At 45.1% G+C, this 16,995-nt stretch overlaps 1 non-coding gene across 1 annotated transcript; it reads left to right on the forward strand.

The window, feature by feature from the left end:
- Positions 1-15,472: 15,472 nt before the first annotated feature.
- LOC119516221 lies at positions 15,473-15,575 on the forward strand. Its single transcript, XR_005213233.1, has one exon. It is a non-coding gene; the product is annotated as a U6 spliceosomal RNA (small nuclear RNA).
- Positions 15,576-16,995: the final 1,420 nt, after the last annotated feature.

Genomic DNA, 16,995 nt, shown 5'->3' on the forward strand with positions numbered 1-16,995 from the left:
GGGTTCCTTGCTGAGATGCCTGAGACCTTAACCCTCAAAAGTTCTTTTTTAAGGGTTTCCTTTAGAATGTCCACGTCGGAGACTGGCATGGATAAGGCCCTGCTTTATAAGCCAAGTGGCTCATTGGCTGGCCCCTTTATAGGGGTTGTTTTATCTCTATCAGTGGCTCTTCAAACTTTACGAGCCTGGGCAGCTTATTAAAAAGATACGTTTGAGGGGCCTGCCATCAGATATCCTGATTGGATGTGTCCTAAGAGGGGCTCTGGGATTGCATCCAAGAGACCCACTTTAATCATTCCATCCCTTCAGTCTCCCCGGAACTAGTGTAACAGCCAAGCCACCAGCCTCCTGGGCAAAACCTCCCTCCGTGACTTCCCTCGGCTCCTCAGTAAACTCAGGCTCTCTAGCCTGGCTGACAAGGTCCTCCAGGGTCTGTCCCCAGGGTCCCTTACAGACTCAGCGCCTGCCCCACTTGACCTCCCATTTGAACTCTGACAGCTGCGATCCTCTTTCCATACCCTGGCTCCTGCTTGCCCATCTGCTCCTTCCGTATCTTCAGGTATTCTCTGTCCCATCCCCTCAAGACTCAGTTCAGGTGCCCCCTCTTCCAGGAAGGCGCCCTGGCTTGTCTCCCACTTCCCACCCACTTCAGGTGTCCTCCTCCAGTGTTGTTCTAATGATCCACCAGGGTCTGCCTATTCCGCTGGACTCTGAGCTCCCAGAGGTCAGGGGCTGGTTCTATTCTCCTATTGATAGCAAGGACTCTCTATTTGCTCATTGAACCAGGGCTGGAGTGGGGGCTGGGGGCGGGGGGTTGCTGTTTACTTGGCGCTGCTCCGTGAGCTCCCATAAGCGCCTGACGCCGGGATTACCGACACTCCCGAGCACAATAGACGGTGTAACGAGGAGCTCAGCAATATTGCAGTCATCGGTTTCAATTGCTGTGGTGAGAAGGGATTAGGGAATAGCAAACTGACAACCTGGCTTATTCTTAGGGCTAAATTAGGAACAAGATTGGCATGCTGAGCAGGTCTGAGAGGGGGCGTATGTGAGAGGGAAATGTGCGTGTGTGTGTGTGTGTGTGTGTGTGTGTGTGTGTGTGTGTGTGTGTAGCTGCCGAGTTAAAGCTGGAGGACTTCAGGTTTGGAAATTCACGGTGGCTCCTTGCCAGAGAGGCCAGTGGGTTTTGAGTCCCATGCATTGGTAAGCTCCAGAGTGGCCGGAGCTTGTCTACTGCCATTGTGTCATTAGTGCCTGGTGTGGGGTCCGGCATGTAGAAGCAGCTCAATCAATATTTGTTGAGTGAGAGAATGAATGAATGGCCACTCTACAAACTGCTTTCTGCCCCTCCTTTCCACAGCTGCTTTCTGTCTACTCCACCCCAATCCTTTAAGCCAGCCAGCCTCTCTCCAGCCCCTGTCCTTGCTGGTCCAGGAAAGTGAGCGCCCGTTCATGTCCACCCTCTTCCCTGACTTTTTTTGCTCCAGAACTGCTTGGACTCTGGTCCCTTCTCTGCCCAGCACTGGGAAGAGGACCTGGATCTCTCCTCTGGCCCCAGACCCGGGGCCTTGCATATGTGTTACTTGGCATCGAGACCGGGGCTTGCCCACGTTCATGGGCTCGGCCTGTCCCTCTGCCCCCAGCACTCACCGTTATCTTGGGTCCTGTCCTGGCACTAGCTCAGGGTGATCTTCCATCTTTATTGGCTTCTTGGAGTGTCCCTGGCTAGGTCAGCCTTGCCCTGGTGATGAAAGACCAAGTCTTCTCGCAGCCACTGTCCCTGTGCCTCACTCAGTGCACCTGCCGTCTCCAGTGGCTTCTGCATCACCTTTCCCAGGGCAGAGTGAGCCAGACTCAAACCCACTGCTTGCCCGGGACCCAGGAGGACCCTCCTCTCTATGATGTCTGATGTTCCCAGAGAGTAGCAAAGTCCACATTTATATAAAAGTCTTGGATTTGGTTTTCCAAAGAGTCACAGACTTTCCAGAGTAGGATTCACCTCTGGTTGGACTGGACCAGAACTAGCCATTCTCGAGGAATTACAGTGACAATGAAGGCTGTGTGTGAGTGTGCATGTGTGTGGGATACATGGCATGTAAACGTGTATGAGGTGCAAATATGGTGTATCCATGTGTGCGTGATGTGTATTCACATTTGTGTGTACAGTGCATGCACTCTGTGTGTACCCAGTGGGTATACATGTGTTTGTGGTGTGTGAATGTGCTTAGTGTCCACGATCTGTATTCACATGTGTGGGGTTTGTACATAGAATGTATATATGCATGTGTGGTGTGCCTGGTGTGTATACACACGTGTGGTATATACTTGTGGGATATACATGGTGTGTATACACATGTGCATGTGTGGGGAGTACATGCTATGTTTCCATGTATGTGGAGTGCACAGCATGGATTCACATGTGGCATGCACATAGTTTACTAGTGTGTGTGTGCGTGAGCGTGCCTGAGGAGGGAGAGTTGCCTGCCTTTGGGAGAGCCTCCTGAGTCACTTCTGTGGGGCCAAGTCAGGCCCTGGCCCTGCAAGCCACGTGGGGTCCAGGCAGGGTGGGACAGCTGCCTCTCAGAGCAGTGTGAAGCAGAAATGACATGAAGGGCACGTGGGAGCTGTGGGCTCTGGTGGAGGAAATGCAGGGAGCCTCAAGATCAAGAAGCTGGAGAAAGTGTTGGAGTGATTGGTCAGTAAAGAGCAAGGGGCCTGTGGAGACAGAATGGCCTAGAACAAGGCCCTGGGCAAGGAGGTGCTGGCATCTCCCTTCTTGTAGCAGTGCGGGGTGGGTCGGCTGGTTGAAAGGACAGCCTCTGGGATGGGAACTTGGCCGCACCTTCCTCTGCTGGCCCCTGACCGTGAGCATTTATTAGTGTTCACACAGCCCTGCATGATGTGCAGGAGACACGGAGACAAATTGATATGGTCCTGGCTTGTGGAAATCAGTAAGGGACCTGAGATGCCAGGGGAGCCATGGTAGGGGTTGGAGTGGGGGGAGAAGGGGAAAGGAAAGGAGGGAGTCTTAGAGGGGGAGAGAGGAAGGGAGAGGTAGAGATTTCCAGGGCTGGGGGTACAAAGGATAGAACCCGTCCCTCTGCTTGGCTTGGGGAGGACGGGGGTCATAGAAATTACAAGACTGTATGCAATCTGTTCTCTCCCCATTTAAAAAATATTTCGTGTCTTTGAGTGATTATTAAAAGAAAGTGAATGTGGAGCCCCCTTCTAGGTCTGCCGGCTCCCCAACCCCCTTCCCACCCATCTTCCCCACTGTGGCTGGGAGACCTAGCCCCTAAATCTGTGCCTCCATTCTCTATAATGCTGATATCCAGTCCACCCCTAAATCCCAAAACTTCTGGGAGAGCTATATTAGGTCATTTGGGAGAGAAGAGCCTCCTCTCTTCTCCCCATAATTCAGTCTCTGAATTTTTGCCATGTTAGCAAATTTGATGGATGGTGGCAAACGCTTGAGGATAAAATACTGTAATCGGGAGAGTGTCCCCTCCCTCCCTCCCTCCTCCTCCATCCCTAGATCTGTTTCTCACCAGTTTCTGTGGACTCAGCAGATGGATGGATGGCTTTTGCTAACGCCCTGCTGGAGTGATGGAATGTGTGGCAGGAATAATCCTGCAGGCTCCCAAGTAAAAGAGGGATGGGAACAGGTCAGGGACGAGTAGGAACTGAGAGGGAGAGAGGGGACGAGTGCAAATCAAAGGGAACCTGGAGACTCCTGCTGGCCCCATCCACAGGGCTCCACCAGCCGTCAAGTCCTCTCTAATGCCTGGTGGTCTGGCCCAGGTACCAGGCTGCTCCCCCTCTCTCCTTCCTCTAGCACTGAGCCTTGTGGTGCCCCTGTTCTCATACCCTCCCTGGTTCCCCACTGCCCACCAGATCCTGAGCTAACCCTACAGTCTTGCATCAAAGACTTCCCATGCCACCACTCCATCTCTTGCCACCCCACTTTGAATACCTTTGCCATTGGCCAATTGTGCAAAGAGATATTCCTAAATGTGGCTTTTTGGCCTTCACTCAGTTGTTCTCTCCCCTGGATTGTCTTTTCCTCCTACCCCCCACCCCCCCATCTTGATCTTTGGAATCCTATCTGACCTTTAAGGCCCACCTTAGGTGTCCTCTTTGCCATGCTGACTTCGTAAGGCCTCCGGCTAGTGCCATTTTACCTGTTACAGCAATTACCACTCATGTGCGTGTCTGTCTCCCCATTAGACTGTTCTCCAGCCTACCCCCAAATCCCAATTTAGATTAATCACTGGGACTGTGAGCTTGTGAGGGTTCTTTTCTCTCCATGGTGGTCTGTCCTGTTTCATGTTTAACAAGTGTTCAATCAATGTATTGAGTTGAAATTTGTTGAATTAAAGTAATTGTGAATATCTTACCTGATAAGGCAAAGTTAACATTACAGCAGTTTGGTGCAGAGTGTAAACATGGGGAAAATTGGTATCTCAGTGGAGGAGAGTTGAGGATCTGTCATGTAGAGAATTTTTAACCACATTTTCTGAAGGCCTTTCTGTATCTGGGTATACATTTATGCTGGGTAGCAGCCCATCTCAAAATCTCAGTGGCATATAAAATAAACACCAGTTTTCTTGTCTACAGGTCAGCTAATCTTGGCTCCAGGCTGTGGTTGGGTTCAGGATGGTGTTTCCTCCTTCTTCTTGGACTAGTGGTTACCTGGAGCATTTCCTTCTTGTGGTGGATCCCAGGAGTGCCTGAGGCCAAGCCAAACCGTACAAGCACATTTGTGGCTCCTATTGTTCCATCTGCAATCCCATTGGCCAGAGCAAGTTGCATGGCCGAGCCCTGCCTCAGAGGGCTTAGGGAATAGACTCTGCTTTTGTAGTGGTGGGAACTGCAGAGCCAGAAGGCAAAAGGCCTGCAGGTACAATTTTAGTACAGGGAAGGAGTGAGGAATTGGAGATAACAATCCAATGTACCTTAGGTGGAAAAGCTTTAAAGGATAAAACGCCCCTCAGAACAGGTCCCGGAGCATAGGACATAAGGATGAGAGGCGGGTTTAGGGACAGTAGTACATGGTTTGGAATGGAAAGATCTGTATTCACATCCTTGATCAGAATGGCACTTAACCTTGTGTTCATGGTTAAACCCTTTAAACTCTCGAAACTTTACTTTCCTCAGTCACAAAATAGAGACAAAAGTACAGATAGTTATTGGGAGGATCAGTTGTGATCAAGCAGGTAAAATGCTTTGCTGGCTGAAATGTGAGACCTAAACAAAGAGCCCACATCATGGGGGAAGCTGATGGCAACAGCTGCTCCTAGTGGCCGGGTCAGCAAGTTTAAGAAGGTGAGAGAGGACTGTGCCAGCAGAATGCAGAAACTGGGTCCCAGTCAAGCCCTTGCCTTGGGGTTTTGAGTTCTCCAGCCCCAGCCAGCCTGGGGCTCAGCCCTAAGACATAGGCCTCCTGCACACTCTGAGCCCTGCGCCATCCCCTGTGCCCATCCCCGGCATCACCCAATCCACATGACCCAGTGGGGATGAGACCTCACAACATGGCTGTGAGATTCTGTGCTAGAAAGCAATAACACAATGCCAGGTACATAGCATGGGGTCGATACACGTTGATAACATTACAGCACAAAATAAAATGTTTACCAAATGCACACATCTGTTTCAGAGGTTTCCTCACTCAATAGAATTTACAGAAATGCAATCTGTTCATCTCTTGCAGGCATCTACCAGGATGCGGAAACTGCTTAGATTAACTTGTTCAATCCGTCAAAATGGTATTTATTAAAATGAGATTTTTACGTGCTGATCACATGAATATTCATAAATGCATGTTAGTACCCAAGCAGATAGCACTGCTTCTGCTTGCCCCTACCTAGCCAGGAGAAAACTTCATGTGACAACAAAACGGGGCCCATGCTATTTTCCTGATGGTGTGTTCGGATACCTTGGGGCAGGACTCTGCCGGGGAAGGGTTTTTCTAACAGGCAGCATGTGGCTGCTACTGCCTCCCCTACCGTCCTCTGCAGAGCTAGCTCATGGCCTACTTTCCTGCCATTCCAAAGCACAGTGCTGGCTTTATGCGTCAAACTCGCGTCCTTTTTCAGGAGAAAGAAATCAATTGCAATTGATTTGAAAATGTCAAACCTTATTAATGGCCAACTGTCACTCCCAGACAGATTATTTTGTGGATGGTGTAGATGTTTGATCTTATCAAGGCCCTCCGGCTCTGATAGACTATGGTGTCACCAGTCAATCCAGACATATTCTCCGAAGTCCCATTAGGGAGGGAGGTAGCATGGCCTAGGGGCTATGTGTGTAAGCTTGGGAGCCAGACTGCCTGGGTTTGAATCTGACTCCATTATTTAATTGCTGTGTGACCTTGGGAAAGTTATTTAACTTCTCTGAGACCCAGAGTCCTCATTCTACAGATTAGGATAGTAATAGGATACACTTCATAGGATTGTGAGAGCTGAATGATAACCTGTGTAGGTCACTTATAAAATGTGGAGACAGTTATAAGTGCACAATAAATATTAACCATGATTATTCATTTGCCTCTTTGCTAGACATTGACACACATATATCAGGCTAGTTGGAGAGACAAGGCACACCTAGGCACGTGGGGAAACTGATACATGGAAAGATTATGGTGTATGGAGTCTGAAGTGCTGGATTTGACTCAACCGTGCCATTCATTAGTTCTACAATTTTGAACCATTTCTCTGGAACTCAGTTTTTCCTTCTCTAAAATGGGGAAGAAAACCCCAGTGATTGATAAGCAGGCTTGTTATGTGTTTCTAGTTATGAAACTACTTTGAAACTAGAAATGCACAGTGCATGGGTTAGTAATTTTATTATACACACCCATGAGAAGGTCATTGTATGACACTGAGTAGTAAATGCTAAAGGCCAAATGTGTAGGATAGAGAAAGGTTCTGCATCGAGAGAGACACTTGGGGCAGGGATTATCATAAAAGACCCACAGAAAGTGTGGGATCGAGCTGGGCTCTGCGAAGGAATAAACTTTGAGTAGTCCAGAGAAGACTGCCTGGCGCACAGTAGGCTTAATTTATAGTAAACATGGGTGTAAGCTTTCTTGAGGCCTTGCTAGAGTCAAGGGAATTCTAGTGCAATTTTTCACACTTTGGGAAGAATCTGGTTTTAGTAGTTAGGTGTGACACCTGATCTGGATGTTGGGAACCTCTTGTTTTGAGTCATGGTGGGCCGGAGATGAAGCGAGAAGACAAGGTGGGGGCTGGTATAGTAGGTGAGGTGAGAAATGGCAGTTACCTGGGCTGGGATGTTAGCAGTGTCAGTGGAGAGAAGTGGACAGATGCAGGGTCTTTTTGGGAGGGAATGCTGTCAGGAGTGGCTGATTTATACATTCAGTTCATGAGGTCAGTTGTTCTAGGCTTTGGGGATAGAGTAGGAAACAAAACAAGGACAAATGTGCTTGTATAACTTAAGCACTAGTGGGAGATGGAATGCAGGGGAGGTAGAGGGTGGATGGGGGCTGATCCCAGACTTCCCCCTGAGGGGATGGTGGGCTGTGTGCTCCAGGATGGGGTCTGGAAGCCCTTCGTCACAGGTTGCCAAGGTGCATCTTCTTGCCTTGACGAGCCCAGTCCCTCTCCTACTTTGTGAGGCTCTGGATCCTCTCCTGGGTGTCTTGTGCATTCTGTGTTCTGCCATCTGCATTCTAGAGCTTGTGCCTTTGGGATCCTGGGGGTGAATTCTTGGTCCCTGTGTTTAGGTGCATAAGGTTATTTACATACAGAATATTTATTCACTGTGCCTGTACAGCTCCACGCAGATCTGCCTGGTGCTGGGCTTTAAGAAGAGTTCTTCTCTGTCATTCTACTCCACAAGGTATTGATCACGACCACTGAACTCCTTGCTCCTTTGCAGGGGAGGAAGGCCTCCTATCCTGCCCTATCTTTTGTAGCACGTGGCAGCTCCCCGGTTGAGTTCCCTTCAAAAGGTCCCAGTCGGACACGTGCCCAGCTTCCATTGCACTATCTGCATGCCATCATCAAAACGCTCCCTTCTCCATTCTCCTCCATAACCATGTCTTGCTGACCAGGGAATGTTGGACAAATTGACCTAAGAGAGGACAGAATTCTTGAGGAAAGCACAGCAGGGACGGGGGGTGGAGGCAGGAAATTGCTGGCAGAGTTTGGGGCCAGCCTGACGATGACAGTCTGCCTAAAGTCTATGTTTGGGATGCCCTTGGAGAAAGCTAGTGCTCTTTTGTGTGTCTAACACCAGTTGGTGAGCCACCTTCACCTCCCTGCTGGGAGAATAGGCAGAAGAAGGGTCTCAGAATTATAAACGATCCTAGTGAACATAATTTCAGCAATTACCGATGTTCGGTAATTATGCTAATGCTGATTCACAAAGGGCTGTTATTTGCTCAGCATGTTCTGTGCACATTATCTCTTTACCTGACTAACAGTGTTTTCTCACTGCAGTTATGGTTTGCTTGTCAAGTTAAATGATGTTTGCATCTTTGAGCTTGTCAAGACACTAGGATTAGAACTGAAGTTCTGTTCCCACCCCCATTACATGATTTTCTTGTGGGTCTCTTGTTGAGAAGGGAAGGAAATGGGAAAAAGTAAAAAGGAAGCAGAAAAGGGAACCCTGTAGACTGAGGGGGGAGTTATAGTTCAAAGAGGTTAAGTGGCTTGCACAGGGAGAGTGAGAGCTAGGATTTGTACCCTTATCTTTCCGATTCCAATTATGGTCTCTGGTCAAGTTAGCAAGGTGAAGAGCCTCCTGGCTCTCCTCCATCTGTAACACAACAGCACTGCTTTGCTTGGTTTGAAGTGGTCAGTGGCCATTCACAGTCTCTGCTTCAAGTTACGAGGGTGATTAGAGATCACCTAGGCCAGCGGTGTGCAAAGGGAGGCTCCAGACCAGCAGCCTCAGCATCACCTGGGAACTTGTTAGAAATGCAAATTCTCGGCCCAGCCCAGACCTAGGAATCAGAAATCCTTGGGGCAGGACCCAGGCCTCTGTGTTTTAACAAGCTCTGTAGGCGAATCACATTCTAGGCCCCTGATCTGCAGAGCGCGGTCCGCCAACCAGCACCAGCGGCAGCACCTGGGTGTCTGTTATCAAAACAGCATCGCAGGCCTCACCTGGACCCACCTAATAGGAGTCTGCAGTTTAACAGGATCCCCAGGTGATGTAGGCACAAGTTTGAGCATCACTTATTCCGGTTCAAATATTTCCATTTACAGCTGACACGAGGCAAAACTAGTTGGTGGATGTCCCACCAGTTGGTGACAGAACCAGACTGCACTGCATTTGTTATTACTAATTTTAATTGTGGGCTTACTGAGGTCACTCAGAGCTGGTACCTTTGTTGTCTCTCTGTTAATATGCTTTAAAGGGGGCTTACTAAGTGCCCAGCACTGGCCCCAGATTTTCCCATTTAATTCTTACCATATCCCTTTGAGGTAGGTAAAGGAGAAGTTCTTTTATCCAGAGTGGGTAGTTGGTCTGGTAATTGAAAATTCAATAAAGGCAGGAAATAATGTAAAATACATACATACTTTAAACATTTAGTTTTTTTTTTTTTTATTTTGACATAAATTCAAAGTTACATGAATAGTTGCAAAAACAATACTAGCCCCATGCACAGAATTCCATCGTACCCTGATCCCCCTCCCCCGATAGCTCAATCCACCCTTTAACGTGCTGTCACATCACTATTTCTTTCCCTCCCTCCCTCCCTCCCTATCTATCATCCATCATATATTTCTCTGTCTTCTGAACATATGAGAGCTAGCTGCACACATCCTTGAACATACACTATAATTCACGTATGTACTTCCCATGAACAAGAACATTCTTTTATGTACTTCCATTAAGCACAGCTAAGAAGTATAAGAGATTCAACAATGATACAATGCTTACATTCTTTATTTCCTTTTCCTTATGTCTCAACTGTGTCCCTTCAAACATTTAGTTTTAACCTAAACATATAAATGTATGTATGTTTGCCAATCTTTTGATGTGGTTGTCAATGTCTTTTTCTTGAGTATCAATCTTTCTTTCCTATTTCTTACTTTAAATTTACTCATCTTTTATGATACCTAGTTTGTGTTTCTTTAAAGCAGGCAAAAATGTAAGGTGTAAGGAAATCTGAGGATAGAATCTTTCTAGAATTTTTTTTCCAAAACCCTTAATTCTATAGAATTTTAAACAGTGGTTTGCCTTGTTCAATCTTTCCAAGGTATTCAACTCAGTTTTCATAGATACCCCGACTCATATATAATAATTAATTGAAGTCCATGATTACAGTAATAAGAATAACTGGCATAAACAGGCTTGCGACCAAGGCAAAAGTAAACAACCCGAGTATGAGAAGCACAAGTGATGGGTGTATTAAAGCAGAGCCTACGAGCACTGAACATTTGTGTGCTGTGGCCTCCACCCGTTAGCGTGTCTTACAGTGAGAATGGGGAATGTTGGTTAAACGGCAAACAGCTGAGATCTTAACCATGTTATTATTATCACTGTGAGGTTCAGAGAGGTTAAGGACTCTTCCCAATATCACACAGCTAGGAAGAGCTGAGCTGGGATGCAGACCCAATCAGAGCCCCTACCACACTCCCTGATTGTCTTTTTTTTTTTTTTCATACTTAAATTTTTTTTTCATTTTATTGAGATACATTCACATACCACGCAGTCATACAAAACACATCGTACATTCGATTGTTCACAGTACCATTACATAGTTGTACATTCATCACCTAAATCAATCCCTGACACCTTCATTAGCACACACACAAAAATAACAAGAATAATAATTAAAGTGAAAAAGAGCAATTGTAGTAAAAAAGAACACTGGGTACCTTTGTCTGTTTGTTTGTTTGTTTCCTCCCCCTATTTTTCTACTCATCCATCCATAAACTAGACAAAGGGGAGTGTGGTCCTTATAGCTTTCCCAATCCCATTGTCACCCCTCATAAGCTACATTTTTATACAATTGCCTTCGAGATTCATGGGTTCTGGGTTGTAGTTTGATAGTTTCAGGTATTCACCACCAGCTACCCCAATTCTTTAGAACCTAAAAAGGGTTGTCTATATTGTGCATAAGAGTGCCCACCAGAGTGACCTCTCGGCTCCTTTTGGAATCTCTCTGCCACTGAAGCTTATTTCATTTCCTTTCACATCCCCCTTTTGGTCAAGAAGATGTTCTCCGTCCCACGATGCCAGGTCTACATTCCTCCCCGGGAGTCATATTCCATGTTGCCAGGGAGATTCACTCCCCTGGGTGTCTGATCCCATGTAGAGGGGAGGGCAGTGATTTCACCTTTCAAGTTGGCTTAGTTAGAGAGAGAGAACCATATCTGAGCAACAAAGAGGCATTCGGGAGGAGGCTCTTAGGCACAATTGTAGGCACCCCATATCTAACACATCGTGTGTGAAGTGTTACACATCCAGGGATATACATTACGCTATGGACCAGGTTCTGGTGTCTGTGAACAATCGAATGTACGATTTGTTTTGTATGACTGCGTGGTATGTGAATATATCTCAATAAAACGAAAAAAAAAATTTAAGTATTAAAAAAAATTAATCAGTCCTTTTATCTTGAAAAAATTATAAATGCTTCTCTACTCCTCTTCTCCTGCACTCTCCCCACTTTTGTACTTTTTAGCGAGAGAACTTGGTGTTCCTGACATGAGGCCATTGAAATGGATGCATTAATTGATTTAGATGTCCAAGGGTCAATATTCTTTGACAAAACAGTGTTCAGTGCACTGTCTCACGATGGAGGACAGTTAATGGAGAAAATAACTGCAGAAAGGAGAATCAATTAAACTTGAAGTTTGGTTGAACCTCTTGAATACGTGTCCCAGGATAGTATGTAATTCCCTTCCCCCCACCATGTCCCCTTAGCACCCCATATGTAACACATCCTGTGTGAAGTGTTACACATCCAGGGATATACATTACGCTATGGACCAGGTTCTGGTGTCTTTTCTGGCCTCATCCCTTTCTGTGTGACTTTTTCCACGTTGTTTTACCTCTGTGCCCTATCTGTAAAATGAGAATGATAATAGCACCCATCTCCCAGTACGGTACCCGTCACACTGTACCCGTCACACTGTAAGTGCCCAATAAATTGGCAATAAATTGGCTGTGGCTGCTGTGTCCTCAGTCCCTCCTCCCTGGGGAAGTGGTGGAAGGCTCAATCGACGCTAAGGGAAAGCATTCTGTTTCAGCTCTTTAGGCCTCCATTTATTATCCTAGCCAGTGCCTAGAATACTGTAAGTGTTCAATCAGTATTTGTGGATAATTGAATAAATGAATCTTAGGTCAGTCTTTTTCACTGGTCTGCTTTGCATCTCATGATACAAATGTTACACAGGTTGTTTCCCTGTATCACAAACTTCTATAGTTTTGAAGAATTCTCAGTCTCCTCACCTGCAATTGCTTACAGTTCCTCATATCATCAAGTGCAGACTTTTTCTGAACTACATTTTAAAGGGGATCTTGTGTTCTCCTAACGTCCTTCTAAAATGCCTGCTGACAATTGCTTATAGAGATGGCAAACGGCTCACATGGCTGGCTGCGGTTTCGTTTCTGGGATCTGAGTGCTTTGTGATCTGCGGCCTATGGCTCTCAGCTGAGTCCCACTTTGGTTTTACAGCCCCTGGCTTATTGGCAGAAACAGTCACTTCTAGATTTGTCCTCAAATGGAAAAGTGTCAGCTCTGTGCAGGTGGTTGGGAAAGAGAGGAGGGTGTCATGTAGATGGCAAAGCAGAAGTAGGTGGCCTTGCAAAGCAGTCCTGGGGCAGATAAAGGAATCCAAGGCAAAGTAACCCAATGCCTTGTAACTGTGTTCCTGTGTCTTGAGGGAGTTTAGACCTGGAGTTGTCTGGGAGACGGCTGGGATGATGGAACCCGGGCTGGGAAACACCCCTGTGGGCCCGCAGCTCTTTTTATCTTAGGTGTTTGTGCTAAATGTCTTCCGGTTGCCACCTCCTCCCCCCAACTCTGCCCCAGACCCCCTCTTCACTGTTCTCCACCTTGCTCTTTTCCCAGAAGATTGACCCATGTGGATCACATCGACAGGCCCTTGTGCCCTGTGGCTTCAGCTGAAAGAGTGGGGTGTCCAGCCAATGGGGATCCCTGGCAGGAGATCGGAGGGACAGAGGAGAGTTTGGTCAGGATATTTATTCCCCTGGGGTAATGCAGGCTGTGTCCCTCAATTGAAGGTCAGTGTCCCTCTGAAGGGGGCCGCTCTAGGTGACTCTCTCCTTCCAGTTCCATCTGCCCCCCTCCCCTCATCATCTTGAGCCCAGAGAAGGTAACAACTGCACTGTTACTAATCCTGGGGAACTGTGCTGTCCTCATGATTTCCCTACCACCTGCCCACCCTTTTGTAAATGGTCCCTTTATCAAACCCTCTCTGAGTTATCTCAGCTGGAGAGGGTCTACCGCTTCACACTAGGACCCTGACTGTTACAGCCTCAAGTTGCTCTGCTTCTCTGGGAAGAGAGTGGTATCTGGGAGGGAAGAGCCATTAAGAGATAAAACAATACAACTGGGCATGCAAGAGAGCTGGTTGTAGTCACAAGCAATAGAAAACAATCCTGGCTAATTTAATCAGAAAAGGAATTTATTGATGGGTTACTGAGTAGCCCATAGAAAAACTTGAAAGGCTGGGGACCAGGCAGAAGGCTGAGGGTGGGGGTGGGGGCAGGGACCATAGAACATTCTGTGTAGGACGTGGCTGCTGGTTACTGATGCCTTTGATGAGACCCCTGTTGCTGTGGGGCATTATCAACTGGCTCTGCATATTTGCATCGCTTCTTTGGGGTTCAGGATCTCAGCTGGGAGCATCTGCTTGGCTGATACTAGGTCACATACAGCACTCTAATTGCCAGAGTGGGGTGGGGAAGTTAAAGCTGCTCTCTTTTCTCAGCTGGTTCCTGTTTAGACTAGAAATCTGTAGCAGACAAGGGGGGCAGGGGGTTGTCCATGGTTGGCTGCTTCTCTTTTTTCTCTCCTTCTCCTGCCCCCAGTAGTTGCCTCTATCTGGTGCAGGGATGGTCTTACTTAGTTGGTACTATCTTAACCTGTTGTTACTGTTCTCTGGGCCCAGCTGATGTCCAAAGCTGAGTCTTACTCTCCTTCACTGATTATTCCTCCGACTGCCCATCTGGTATCCCACCACTTCTGTTGGGTCCCATCTCCCTTCCAATCGTTCTCTTGGGAAAAATTCAAAATGACCCCAATATAGCACCCTTCCAAGCACAGCATAATTTTTTTTTCTCTTGGCATTTGTAGAAGGCCAAAAAGGTTTAATTTTAACAATCTCATACAGTTCTGCTTGCTTACAGTGGAGGTAAGTCGGTTGGTTTAAAGGTGCATGGTGTCTGGTAGCTAATTTTGATAAACACCTAGAGGTTTTGCCTTCTGGGCACTGACTACACAGTGGCTGGACTTGGTTTCATAAAGAACTGCACCCCTCCTGCCGCCCACCAACCAGGGGCACAGGCGCCAAAGTGGAGAAAGCCCAGGAGAAGAAATGGTTCTTTTGGGACAGGGTTTCTCCCAGAAAGGATTCTCAGAAGATACGGAGTTCCTGTGAAGTTCTTGTATATTCCTACCTTTTCCTAGAAAAAGAACAAAACTGTCTCATGATATTTAACACCTAAATTTTCTAATCGGTCTGGCTAAATTGACCATGTTTTATTTTACGGTTTGTGAGTCTTCATTCTGTTTCAGAGATTTCATTTGCCATTTTGAATACACCATTTTTCCTTTGCTGTGTCAGCCCATGTAATTAGGGCTGCTAGTTAATCTCAAGTCTTTTTCTCACTAAGAAACCCGGATAAATGTAAACAAGGTGAACTCCTACAGTGCAAGGCTCTGCTACATCTAATCAGAGTCACAGAGTCTGGCTTGCCATGTAGATAGGGAGACAGCCCTGTCCCGCGTGACTTTTTTTTTTTTTTTTTTTTTCCCCCTTTCCTGGGCTGTAAAAGGGCAAGACACAAGGTTTGGGAGAAGGACAGAGGAAAGATCATTTCCGTCCTCTCAAAGAAATAGATTTACATTCTTCTTTCTCTATGATGCTCAATTTTAGGAGAGATTTCTAAGATGTTAAAGGAGAATAAAGAAGTGAAATGCTAATTTTCTTGTGTAAATGCTTTTGGCATGGAACTTAAAATCATGTTAGTGTTAGAAAGCTTTGTGGCCTCTGCTTACTGGGCAGGACTTTCCCTTTTTCATCTATATATTTGGGGCCACAGATTATGTGGATAGAAGTCAAAGACATTCCTTGCATTTGTAACAAAATTTGCGTCTCATCTAAAATTCTTATTTTCTTCATCATTGTCATTGTCACCATCATCTTCATCCATAATCGCTTCATAAATCTTTATGCACATCTTTTGTTATTTTCTTTGGGTAGATTTTTAGAGGCAAAATGGTTGGCGAAAGGATATAAACTTAGTGCTTGCTTTGTCAGCACATATACTAAAATTAGATACAGAGAAGATTAGCGTGGCCACTGTGCAAGGATGACGTGCAAATTTATAAAGTATTCCATATTTTTTTTCTGTAAACCTACGTCTCCTCTAATAAAAAAACTAGGAAAAAAAAAACAAAACCCTGGCATATATGCAACAGTAGTGAGAGAATTTAACAGAATCCATCTCAACCCCAGTATTGAATGGGCAAAAATTCATCAACAATAAAGGGGGTCTGAAAAAAGAAAAAGGAAAAAAAAAAGGAGAAGCACTTAAAAATTATTTTAATGAAAAATTTCAAATTTGTTACAAAAGTCGAGAGGATTGGATTTTGAAAGTTTCCAATGTACATTCCCCAATTATTTCTGGGAAGTAGTCTCAATTTGCACCCCATGAGCAGTGTTTGAGAATACTCATATCCTGACTATCTAGATAGAGCACTGTACTTGAACTTTTTTTTTTGGTCAATTCAGTGGCTGAAGAATGGTGTCGCGTTACTGTTTTAATTTTCAATGATTTGATTACTAGGGAGAGTAAATATATTTTCATATATTTATTAGTCATTTGTCTTGTTTCGTGAATTTTCTATTCATTTACTCCATTCCATCGTCTACTGCTCCGTTTCTTGCTAATTTGTAAGGTCTTTAACTATTAAGGCTATTAACCCTTTGTCTGGCATGTGCATTGCAATTATTTTTCTGATTTGTCATTTGGTTTCCAATTTTCTTCACCGTGTTTCTTGGCATATTGAAATATTACACTTCTATATAGTTCGATCAATTTTTCACTTACAGTTTTTTCCTTTTATATTATGCTACAACTCTAACTTATATAAAATTTTACCTATGTTTTTATTTTAATAATTAAGTAGTTAGATTTCCTACCTTAAATCTTTAATACATCTGGCATTTTTTTATTGTGTTCATTGATCTTCCTGTCTAATGTTGTCAAGTACCCAAGTGGTTTAATAATTAAAACTTTATATAATGCTTTCCTTTTTGGCAATTTCTCCTTTCTCCAATTCATCCAGTCATTATTCCTCTCTTTTCAAAACTTCTTTTGGCTTCTCTCAGATGTTTATTCTAGCAGATACACTTTAGTTATAGTTTTTGGAATTTTTTCAATAGCTTGAAATTTATGATTGATTTGGAATAATTTCTATTTTTATTTGATTGAGTCTTGCCACTCAGTAACAGTGTATCTTTTTCCTTCTGGGGGGGAAGTGTTCTTATGTTAGAGCCTCAATAAAGTTTTGATGATTTCTTCACAAAAGTCTGGTTTGTTTTAATTAAATTCATTCTTAGATATTTCATATTTTTATTGCTATTGTGAATGGGATTGTTTTCTAGTTTCTTATTGGTTATGGCTTATTATGGGAAGTTTCTTGTTTTTTTTATATTTGTTTTGTAACCACTAAATTGAATCAATTGTTTTAATAGTTCTGATAATTTACAGTGATTGTCTTGGGCTTTCAAAGTAGAAATTGGCATCCTTTGCAATAATTAT

This window comes from Choloepus didactylus, chromosome 19, assembly GCF_015220235.1.
Source record: "Choloepus didactylus isolate mChoDid1 chromosome 19, mChoDid1.pri, whole genome shotgun sequence".
Lineage (NCBI taxonomy): Eukaryota > Metazoa > Chordata > Mammalia > Pilosa > Megalonychidae > Choloepus > Choloepus didactylus.